The following is a 12,358-nucleotide window of genomic DNA, read 5'->3' as shown; positions in this document are numbered from 1 at the left end:
ACTAAAGATGAATTAGTCCACCCACATCTGAACAGAAAAGTGATGAACTTTAAATATGAAATGATATGCATTCTTTTGGACATAACCAAAGTGAGAGTTTGTTTTGTTGTACTATTTGAGTTTGTTGAGAAAGGTTTTGTTTATATATCAAATTGTTTAACTGGGAATGAGGGCTCCAGAACACTGGGGGGGGGGGGAGGGAAAGGGGGAAAGGGAGGGAGAGAAGGGAAGAAGGAAAGAGGGAGAGAGGAAAATAGGGAGAGAGAGAAAGAAGAAGAGAGAGACAGATGAAGAAAGAGAGAGAGAGAGAAGGAGGCAGGGAGGCAGAGAGGCAGGGAGAATTGAAGAAAACAATCAGAAAGATGCCAGTTCTTGTAACTCCTACTAGTGTCAAAGTCAAAATGAGTTCCTATTTTAGTCACTTATTGACATGTGTAATTTCAGTGAAATAGCTAGAATGCTTAGAAAGCAAAAATCATTTCCAGGTAATTTCCAGGAAATGCAAATAGTCTAAAGCTTTCCAAGAGTTTCCTACAAACACCTTTAGGGATTTTTTCCATTGATTGGAACTGAAAATTACAGAAACAATTAGCCAGGTTTCTTTTCCTTTCTTCAGTTACATTCCAGGGAAATGTGGCTTAGAAATGATATGATAAGAGACACCTTTAATATAATTAACTCCAAAAAGATTATCTTGATGTGTTTTTTTTTTTTATTCTGGTAATGTTATTTTTCCTAATGTTTCAATTTTGAAGCCAAATTAATTTTATGCTATATACTTCCTTTGAAGGAAGCAGCACAGATATTCCTTATTTCAATGAAAGATTATTCCTACTCTAGAAATGAACAAAACAAGATAATCAAAATTACAAGGTAGCACTAAAAATATTGTCAACAGAAAGGTATACTTAGCAATACCAAAGAGTTATACAAGGCCAAATTTGATATAATCAAGCACATATTTGTAAAATATAAAATTACACAGTAGCTTTTAATATATATGCAAAAAAATTATTATATATATATTATTAAAACTAATTTTATTATTATACATATATGAAAATGGATATAGCCATAGAAATCCACATTTCCTTATATATGTACATATATATGTATATTTCTATGAATATGTACTGTTGGGAACACAATATATAACTCTGCTTTATCTGATAGACCTTTTTGTCTGCATTGTCTGACCTCTCTCCTTTTTCCTCTGTCTCCAATTTATTTTCCCAGTCCACAAGTAACACCTGTGTCAGTAAAGGCTGCTTTGCAATGCCTTCAGATGTTCACAGCTGTGGAGGCTCTCGGAGAATTGACCTGACCCTTATAATGCACTTAAGCATGATCCTTAACAATGTACATATGTTTACATGTTGTTTATCCTTCATTCTTGAAAAGGAGCAATTTATATGTATAATACAAGTAGATCTTCCCATATAAGAAATTTCCAGTTCAAGAAACTCCCTTTACTCATATAATTTTCAGCTACTATACTAGGGGTCCTCAAACTACGGCCTGTGGGCCAGATGCAGCCTGCTGAGGACATTTATGCGGCCAGCCGGGTTATGAAAAACTCAGACCAGAAGTGACATTCGACCTAAATTCGTGATAGCAACACACACTTCCTGCACTGGGCGGAGATGGCGGAGACAGCGTGTGAGGCAATACCAAGGTGAGTTGAGTTCCCAGGCCGGGGTGTGTGGTGTGGGGAAGGGAGAGAGATGCAGAAGATGGAGAACTGATGGCTCACAGCCTTGTACAGTAACGGCAGCCACAGGCGCGGGGGATGTACAGTGCGTGCTGCGCATGTTACAGATGCTGCAGGGGGAATGCACTGCAGCAGTGAAGGTCAGAAGCAGGAGCGTGAAGAGCAGGAGAGAGAGTGCGGGAAATGAAGACTCACAGTGCAGAGGCAGCTTGGAGGAAGCTGGGCATTGCGGTCTGTACGTCTCTGTGTGGGCAAAGTTATTGCTGGTATATTGTTTCTGTAGCACTGTATAGATATATTGGTATTTTACTAATAGCAATTTGGAATCCCTAGGGAATAATGATGTAAAGGAAAAGAAAAATTGACTCGGAGTGTAGGATATTCAAAGAACAATGGACTTATGATTACTTTTTCATGCAGTACAAGGAAAGAGCTGTATGTCTGATATGCCAGAATACAGTGTCTGTGTTCAAAGAATATAATTTACATCAACTCTATGAAACGCAACATAAAGATAAATATGATTGTTTGGTTGGAGAAGTGAAAAAAGATAAAATATTAAAATTGAAAAATACATTGACAACTCAGCAAAATACTTTTGTGAAGCAGAAGCAGCTAAATATTTCATCATTGTGAGCAAGTTTTCAAGTTGCCAAGCTAATAGCACACACTAGCAGACCATTCGTGGAGGGAGAATTTGTTAAAGAATGCCTTCTTTCTGTTGCCAAAGAGATGTGTCCAGAGAAGGCTGATTTATTTAGTACAGTGAGACTTTCAGGACCTACAATTACATGGAGGATTGAAGAAATGGGAGACAGTCTGCATCAATATTTGCAAAACTCCATTAAAAAAATCATATTTTTCCTTGGCACTCAATGAAAGCAGTGATGTTCGTGATTCTGCACAACTTTTAATTTTTATTCGTGGGAGGAATAATTATTTTGAAGTCATAGAAGAGCTTGCTGTACTGCAAAGCATCAAAGGAACTACAGAAGAGGATATCTATGAAAAAGTTTGCCAAACTATAAATGGGGGACTGGGCTAAACTAGCCAGCGTGACAACTGATGGTGCTCCTAGCATGGTGGGGGTCTAAAAAAGGAGTCATTGCTCGCATTAACCAAGAAATGGACAAATATAACCATTCTCATCCAGTATCTATACACTGCCTCATCCACCAGCAAGCGCTGTGTAGTAAATCACTGAAGTAGGACTCTGTTATGAAAATTGTGGTATCTTGCGTTAACTTCATTAGAGCTAATGCACTAAATCACAGACAATTTCAGGAATTTCTGTCTGAGCTAAATGTTGAATATGAAGATGTTCTATATCACACAGAAGTCCATGGGCTGAGTTGAGGGAGAGTTTTGAAACATTTCTATGACTTACTTCCACAGATTATAACTTTTCTGCTTTCAAAAAACAAAGAAGTACCAGAGCTCAATGATACAGAATGGAAATGGCACCTTGCCTTTCTGACAGATGTAACAGAGCTACTCAAAAATTTCAATATGCAACTTCAAGGAAAGGGGAAGCTCATCTGTGATATGCAATCACATGTCAAAGCATTTGAAGTAAAATTCGGCCTCCTCATCAAATAAGTGAAGGAGGAAAACTTCTACCATCTCCCTACAACTCAAAGTCTGTTAGCGGAAAAACCGCTGATTGCATTCCCAAACAAAACATGTGTGGATTCACTGGAAAAATTGCAAAAGGAGTTCCAATTTAGATTTAAAGAGTTTCATCATCATGAACAGGACATACAGCTTTTCCGTAACCCATTTTCTAATGACATTGAAAATGTGGATACAATTTACCAAATGGAACTGGCTGAACTGCAGAATTTTGACTCTCTGAAAGACGCATTCAAGTCAAGCAGCCTTCATAATTTCCATGCATCTCTCCCCTCTGAGACAAATCTTCATCTCCGGAATCATGCGCTCAAAATGGCAACCATCTTTGGCAGCACTTATGTCTGTGAACAAACTTTTTCTAGAATGAAACATTTGAAATCTCCAACCAGATCAAGACTAACGGATGCACACTTGCATCACTTGTTACGACTAGCAGTGACAAATATGGAACCAGACACTGACCATCTCATTAGCCAAAAGCAGACCCATAGTTCCCATTGAAATACTGGTAAGTTTGTTGATTTAACTTTACTTCATTTTAAATATTGTATTTGTTCCAGTTTTGTTTCTTCACTTCAAAATAAGATATATGCAGTGTGCATAGGAATTTGTTCATAGTTTTTGTTTTTACTACAGTCGGCCCTCCAACAGTCTGAGGGATAGTGAACTGGCCCCCTATTTAAAAAGTTTGAGGACCCCTGCATTATACCATAATAATAGCTAACATATGTATTGCTAAGATTTGAATAGTACTTCACGTATTTTTTATTAGATTTGCACAGATTTATTTATACTCTTCAGGTGCCTTAATTATTCCTATTTTATAGATGAGAAAACTGAAGCTGAGAGTTTAAGCTAACTTAATCATATACTTTAGACATATTTGAGGCATAATTTAAACGCATGTTTTATTTTTTGTTTTGTTTTGTTTTCTTTGTTGTTGTTTTTACTCCAAGTCCTGTTTTTCTAGCCATTGTACTACTGAATAAGTATTTATAGTCTGAGACATGAATTACTTACATCACAGATGTAGGTCATTAAGTCTAACTAGGATCATACAGACTGCATATATCAGAATTGCAACTTAAACTGCTTTTCCTTAATTGAAGCTGGCTTTCTATCACTTCACACTTTTCTCTCTCACTGTCTTTCTCTTTCTCTGTTTCTCTGTATCCTTGTTTTTGTGTCTCTCTGTCTCTGTCTCTATTTCTATCTATAGCATCTCTATCTCTATCATCTATCTTTATCTCTATTTCATTTATATCCATATTTAAAACTTTATCTAAATTTACATGAAGTTAGAGCTGTGCAAACAGACTATTAAATGCCTGTAATGCCTCATATGACTGATAGATTAGCCACAATGTAAAAAGGACCAGAATCAGATGTGCCATTCCAGATTATACTTGACCTGTCAAGACCTACAGTCTGCCTTCAGCAATTCAATTGATTTAACAAATATTTGTTGAGCTGAGTGCTTCTAATGGACAAGTACCTGATATACATGCATTCAACTGTCAGAGGTGACAGATGTGGTTTTTAGTGGAAGGTCAATCAAACCCTGCCTAAGGCAAAAGAACAAAATTATGAAATAGGCATACTTTTTCTTTAGAGCTTTCAGTCTTCTTTTTCAATAGGACTCATCTCTCTTAACCCCCAAAATTATTTTGTATACTATGATAAAAACAATAATAATGAATTTTACATACAGAAATTAAAATTTAAAAATATTTCATATCCATTATATCATTTTATTGTCATAACAACCAGGTGAAGTAAGTGGAATGTCAGTTCCATAAGGATAAAGATTATCTCACTTTTGTTTATCTTTCCCTAGTCCCTGACAAACTGATTGGCAAAAAATAAACATTCAATAAATGCTTACTGCTTGTTGATTTATTATAGTGTCACAGATATAATTATCAGTATTTTGTGGTAAGAAATTTGAGGCATATAAGGGTGAGGTGACTAGTCTAGAATCATACAACATTCAAAAGTGTCTGAAGCTTAACTTAGGATCATAATGACTTCCAGTATAGGAATATTATTATGAAGTTACATCTTAAAGAGAATAAAGTTAAGTTGCCCTTCTGAACTGGGGAGTCAGGTTAGGCATGTAAATTTGAATTGAAATGGAATGCTTTTGTTGCTATAGTGTTGTCATTTTTTTTTTCCTAATGTGCATGCAAGATGTCCCCATTCCCTAGCAGTTACATTGTTTTTAGATTTCTCTTCAACTTCCTTCTCCAAAAATTATTACTGGAATTCTCCAACAGATACTTTCCTCCTCCAAACAAGTTTGACTTCAATCTTTTTCAGCTTCCTTTTATGTGTTGTCATCCCTCTTGGACTGTAAACTCCTTGAGGATAGAAAGGGATTGTTTTTTTCTTTTAAATTTGTATCTGTATCTTCAACACTTAGTAGTTAGGCACCTAGCAGTTCCTTAAAAAAACAAACAAGCAAACAAACAAACCAAAAAAAAAAAAAAAAAACTATTGACTTACTAAATTACTAAAGGATAAAATTTTGTGATATCCATTTAAATAATTTGAGCATTCTAGAAGTAGTTATGGAATGAGTAACATGAGTGAAACTTTGTGGGGGGGGAGTATGGCTTATTCTAACTGACTTTGAGGCATACTTTTAAATTATTCATCTCTATCTATGAGCCTACTTATGATTATTATTTTTAATTTCTGAACTTTTTACACTATGTTGTTCTCCAGAATCTTTGGTTTAGGGTTTCTTGTCTCTGAAGTCAGATGATGTTTTGTTATTTAGGCTCATTTCTGAGTACTTAAAACAATTATTTAAACCATTTATAATTATTTAAACTTGTGATTTCATTGACATAGAGCACCAAATAGAAATTCTCTTTCCAATTGCATATCAGCAACTGCTTTGCAAGCCAGTTTTAGAACCTTGCTTGTAATGTTGAGTGATTACGTAACTTGATTAGGATTATACAGTGTCAATAGTAAGGTTTAAATCAAAGATACCTTCTAATTTGAAATTAATATGCAGACTGGTTCCATAAAGACTTGACTACCATATGCCTTCAATGAAAACAAATATAGATTCCCTGGATCACTTTATATCAGCAGATTAGGCTCTGTTGATGACATTGATCTTTTAAGTGATAGAATTAAAACCTGTAAAAACAACCCATGGGATCAATGAATTTACCAACAAATACAGACTTTCCCCTCTTTGCTCCACTTATTTTGTGATCCATTGACACTGCTCCTCTTGCTGTTCCTTGAAAAGGATTCTTCATTTTCTAACTCTGACTTTTCATTGCCTATCCCTTATAACTAGAAAGTGTAGCTCTCCTCATCTCAGCTTCCTTGCTTCTTTCAAGGCTCAACTGACATTCTCTGTCCTGTAGCAAACTTTCCCCAGGTCTTCTTAATTCTAGTGCCTTCCTTCTGAAACTTTTTCTTTATTTATCCTGTTTCTATCTTATTTGTATATAATTGTTTGCATGCTCTCTCCTCCATTAGACTCTGAGTTCCTTGAGATCAGAGATTATAGTTTATTCTTCTCAGCACTCCACACAATGTCCAAATATAGAAGTAATTGCTACTTAACTAAAAAAAAAAAATTATTAGTACATGCTATATATTAGAATCCAAATAAAAAATTAGTCTGTATTCCCCTGACTTCAAGGATCTTATATTCTACAAGAGGAATGTATATAGAAGTCTATTCAGAAAATAAATAAATAGTTATAGGGAGGAGTAATCATTAACAGCTGAATGAATGAGGAAAGGCCTGCTGAAGGAGTTAACCTGAACTGAATCTTGACAAAAACTTGAAAAATTAAAATTAGTGGAAACACAGAAAAAAGACAATCTTAGATGATGGGGCTTCAGGAAATTTATATTTTGTATATCTGATGACTCATTGTTCTATAGAATTCAAAATATGCTTATTTATAGCATTTAATTTTCTTTTTTTAATTAAAGCTTTTTATTCACAAAGCATATGCACAGGTAATTTTTCTAACATTGACCCCTGCATAACCCCTTTCTGCAAATTTTCCCCTCCTTCCCCCCCATCTCCTCCCCCACCTTGCAGTCAGTCCAATACATGCCAAATATAGCATTTAATTTTCTAATGAGCATTTGCCAAGTTCAGACTTAGTTAATTTCATAGACTAAGTTGGCATTAAGATAATCTATTATACTCATTAGTATCCCTTATGCCTAAGTATCATTGTACAACTTGTATCTAGTATCTTGGTTAATTGAGTCTAGTGTCTTCCCATTAGAAGTCATGCATTGTTACTGATCATTGCAATTAAAACTAAATGCTAAGTATACTGCTTATGAATACAAAGGCATCCCAGTGACTAGTCCACCATATTATCACTACTATGGGATATTTAGTATGCAACTCTGTTTAGCTTAATTTCTATCATCTTTCTTCTTCAAATCAATAGATTCTTTTTTATCTCTAAGTTTAATTTTACTCCACCCCCCCCCCAATAGTATATAGATTCTTCTCATTGTAGTTAATTAGGGAGTACCATCTTTCTTGGATATCATCTTAAATAAGAGCCTTATGTTAGCCTACTCTGAAATGCTTTAACTATTAATTGACATTCCCTAGCAATCTAACTCAGTTAATTTCTCTGGGTCTTCCTCCCTGCCACCCAAAGATGAAATTTAGCAGATAAAAAAAGAATTCTCACTCCCTTGGATTAAAAGAAATAAGATATCTCACTATTGAGCCTGTTCCAAATGGGTTCACCCAAACACATGAAACCTTATCATGAAACAATGTGGGGGAAGTAGTGTATATATCACAAAAGAACAATATCCAAGAAGATGGGGTTTTATGGATTACCTCAGCTGTGAAATCACAGGGCTATTGGTATCCCCTTTCAGACAACTAACATGAGTTGTCAATCCAATCCTACATTAAGTGGCAGATTTCAAATCGTAGATATAGACTCAGGCTAATTGCCACTTGTGAGGTAAAGGAATGATGAGAACAAGTTCTAACCTCTGCTATACATTCTATTCCTTCTATTTAGAATATTTAATCTTCTAATATATCTACTAAAATAATTTTATTTTTTAAAATTTTAAGTTTTTTTTTTTTTTTAAAACATAGGCATAGATAGTTTTCAACATTTATCCTTGCAAAATCTTGTGTTCCAAACTTCCCCCTTCCCCTAGACAGCAATTAATCCAATATATGTAAAACATGCAATTCTTCTATATATATTTCCACAATTATCTTGCTGCAAATAATTTTGTGAGTACAAATTTACATACACACCGACTTGATATTAACCCATGTTCCATGATTTTATAATAATATAATTTTAATAGAACAGTCTGTCATTATTAATTATATTCTGTAATTAGTTACTTGTTTTGTATATAATTCACATTATTAGGGTACCATGTGAGGAATTACAATATTATTCAAATGGACTATTTTTGTTGAAAGATAATTAGTTTATGCTAACACTAAACAAGTTAAAAATAAGTAAGCACCAAGATATACAGAATTTTTTAAAAAGTCTTTTAATAAAGAAATGTTAACTGCCTTAGAAATGGTTTTCTGAAAATATGATTGTAATTAATTTTCCTCTTTTTCTGTCCTGCTTCCTTTCCTCTTCCTTCCCCCAGGCAGGAAAAAAAAAAAACAGATATAGGTTGTTTTTTTACAATCATATTAAACGTATTTCCACATTAGTCATATTGTGAAAGAAGAACTAAAAAAAAAGGGAAAAACTATGAGAGGAAAAAAATGAAATAGTATGCAACAATGTGCATTCAGATTCCAAAGCTCTTTCTCTGGATATGGATAGCATATTTCATCATGAGTCTTTTGGAGTTTGTAATATTTTCTTTGGTTCGGTTTCCTGGAGGTCTCTGGGAGCAGCCTTTCTTTCAGTCAGAGTAATCACCACAAGTGCAGCCAGGGGTTAAAAGTCCAAATCTTTTATTATCCCTTCATAGTCCTATTTCCTTCACTTGGGGCTCAGCTAGTTTTCTGGAGGCCTTCTGGATCTTGGTTTCAGTAGAGAAGTGAAGGAGGAGAGCCTGCCACCAAGGTGGTGTGAGATGAAGTGAATGAATAGTTCAAGGGCTTGTGCTTCAGCCTCCAGCCTTCTGTCTTCTCTGGCCTCTGAATGAACCAAATTGAGTTTGTACAGGGTTATATGCTCTCATCATAGGTGTGAATCTCGTGGAACTATATTAAGTACTAAGTACATTACTGAACTAAGTACATTACTGGCCTCTATCAATTCCATTGACTTAGCATCTTTTAAGAATCTTTTGTTTCAAGTTCAGAGTTCTGGCCCATAACAGGAGTTGCCTTAAATCATTGTATTGCTGAAGAGAACTAAATCTATCAAAGTTGGTCATCACACAATGTTGCTGTTCCTACGTACAACATTCTCCTGGTCCTGCTTAGTTCACTCAACAAGAGTTCATACAAAATTTTCCAGGTTTTTCTGAAATCAACCTGCTCATCATTTCTTATAGAACAATCGTATTCTGTTACAATTGTATACCACAATCTGTTTAGCTGTTCTCCAAGTGATGGGCATCCACTCATTTTGCAATTCTTTGCCACCACAAAAAGAACTGTTGTAAATATTTTTTGTACAAGTGAGTCCTTTTCCAATTTTTTATATTTGCTTTAGGACACAGACATAATATTTTTATTACTGAATCAAAGTATATGCACATCTTTATACTCCTTTGGAAATAGTTCCAAATTGCGCTCCCAAATAGTTGGATGTGTTTACAGTTTCACCAAAAATGCATTAATGTTCCAAATTTACCACATCTTCTTCAACATTTATCTTTTTCTTTTTTTGTCATATTAGCCAATCTGAGAGGTAGGAGGTGATACCTCAGAGTTGTTTTATTTTGCATTTTTCTAATCAGTAATGATTTAGAACATTTTTTTAAAAATTACTATAAATTAATTTCTTCATCTGAAAACTTTCTCTTCATCCTTTGATCATTTATCAATTGGGGAATGGCTTGTATTCTTATAAATTTAAATCAGTTCTCTATATATTTTAGAAGTGAGACCTTTATCAGAAACACTGACAATAAAAATTATTTCTCAGCTTTTTGTTTTTCTTCTAACCTTTGTTTTCTTGGTTTTATCTGTGCAAAAAAATGTTTTAATTTAATGTAATCAAAATTATTTACTTTGTATTTCATAATGTTCTTATAATGTGTTTAATTATATATTTTATATGAAATGTTTTCAAAATTCAATATTTTATATTGTCTACAATTATTTTAAATGGAATATTTCTATCTCTTGCTGTTATGCTTTGTTTTTAAACCAGAGAAATACTAATCATTTGAGTAAGTTTAATTTATATCTTGTAACTTTGCTAATTGTTTAAAGTAGTTTTTTAGCTGATTCTCTAAGTATACTATCATGTTGTCTGCTAAAAGTGATAGTTTTATTTCTTTGTTGCCTACTGTAATACCTCCAATTTATTATTTTTCTTTTCTGATTGCTAAAGCTAACATTTCTAGAACAACACTGAATAATAGTAATAATAATGCACACCCTTGATTCACCACTGATCTTAAGAAGGCTTCTACCTTTCCCCTGCTATGTATAATGCTTGCTGATGACTTTAGATTGATACTATTTATCAAGCCCATATATTCCTAAGCTGACTAGTATTTTCAATAGTAATGAGTACTATATTTTGTCAAAGCATTTTCTGTATCGATTGAGATAATCATATAATTTCTGTTAGTTTTATAATTTATATGATCAATTATGCTGATAGTTTTACTAATACTGAACCAGCCCTGCCTTGTTGGTAAAATCCCACCTGAGCAGAGGGTATTATTCTAGCAATGTCCCCTACCTTTTCAAGGAGGAAAGTGTATTCATCTCTTCTCTTGATCAGTCCTGTTCATTATAATTACATAGCAATCAGTTTTATTATATTATCCACCCTTTTTAAACTTTTAAAGGTATACACACACACACACACACACACACACACACATATATATGTTTTTTCTTAGTCCCATTTATTTCCCTTTTTATTGGTTTGTCTCTGAAATCTCTGAAATCATATGTTGCTCTGAAAGCATATATTCATTATATTTTATGATGAAAAATATTCTATTACATACATATAACAGGTTTTTTTTTAGCCATTTCCAATCAATAAAAACCATTTTTGATTCAATTTCTTTGTTCCCTTCAAAAATACTACTATGAATATTTTGGTACATATGAAGCCTTCATTTTTGTCCTTAACATCCTTGCAATACATACTTAATAGAGCAATCCATGGATCAAAGAACGTCAATACTTTACATATTTTTATACATAATTTCAAATTCTTTATCAACATGAATATACTTACAAATCTATTGATAATGTAATGATTTGCCTGCCCTCCTATAGCTCCTTCAACATTGATTACCTTATCTTCTGTCATCTTTACCCAAATGCTTGATGAAAATTCATTATTATAATTTAGATTTTTCTTAAAAGTTGTAATATAGAAAAATAATTGACATGTTTCTCAATTATTTGTAATTCCTTTTGGAAATTTTCCTCATAATCTATGATCACTTATTATTTAACTGTTGGTTTCATATATTTGTGTTAAATTCTTTTTCTCAGATCTCTATAAGAGATATTCAACATACTTTTTAAAAAATTAAGAGCTTCCCTTTTTATTCTACTTAAATAGATCTTTGTGTGTAAAATCTTTTTAAAAGTTTTATGTAATAAAAATTGGGACATATTTTCTCTTTTGTGATCTCCCATGTCAACTTTGGGGTAAGCATTTTTCTACTACAGTAGTAGCAGGAAAGATCTCAATTTTCCTCTCATTTTTCTTACATAACCTTCTTTGGTTAAATTACGTCTTTATTTAGAACTTATTTATCTGAAGAACTTCTTTTTAGTTTTCTCAGAGTTTTTGCCATGTTAGCCCAAAATTTTAAGTTCTTAGTTTTAACAAATACTTTCTTGTTGAGTTTGGTTGC

Source organism: Antechinus flavipes, chromosome 3, assembly GCF_016432865.1.
Source record: "Antechinus flavipes isolate AdamAnt ecotype Samford, QLD, Australia chromosome 3, AdamAnt_v2, whole genome shotgun sequence".
Taxonomy (NCBI): domain Eukaryota; kingdom Metazoa; phylum Chordata; class Mammalia; order Dasyuromorphia; family Dasyuridae; genus Antechinus; species Antechinus flavipes.
The sequence above is the reverse complement of the archived record's forward strand: the minus strand, read 5'-3'. Positions refer to the sequence as shown.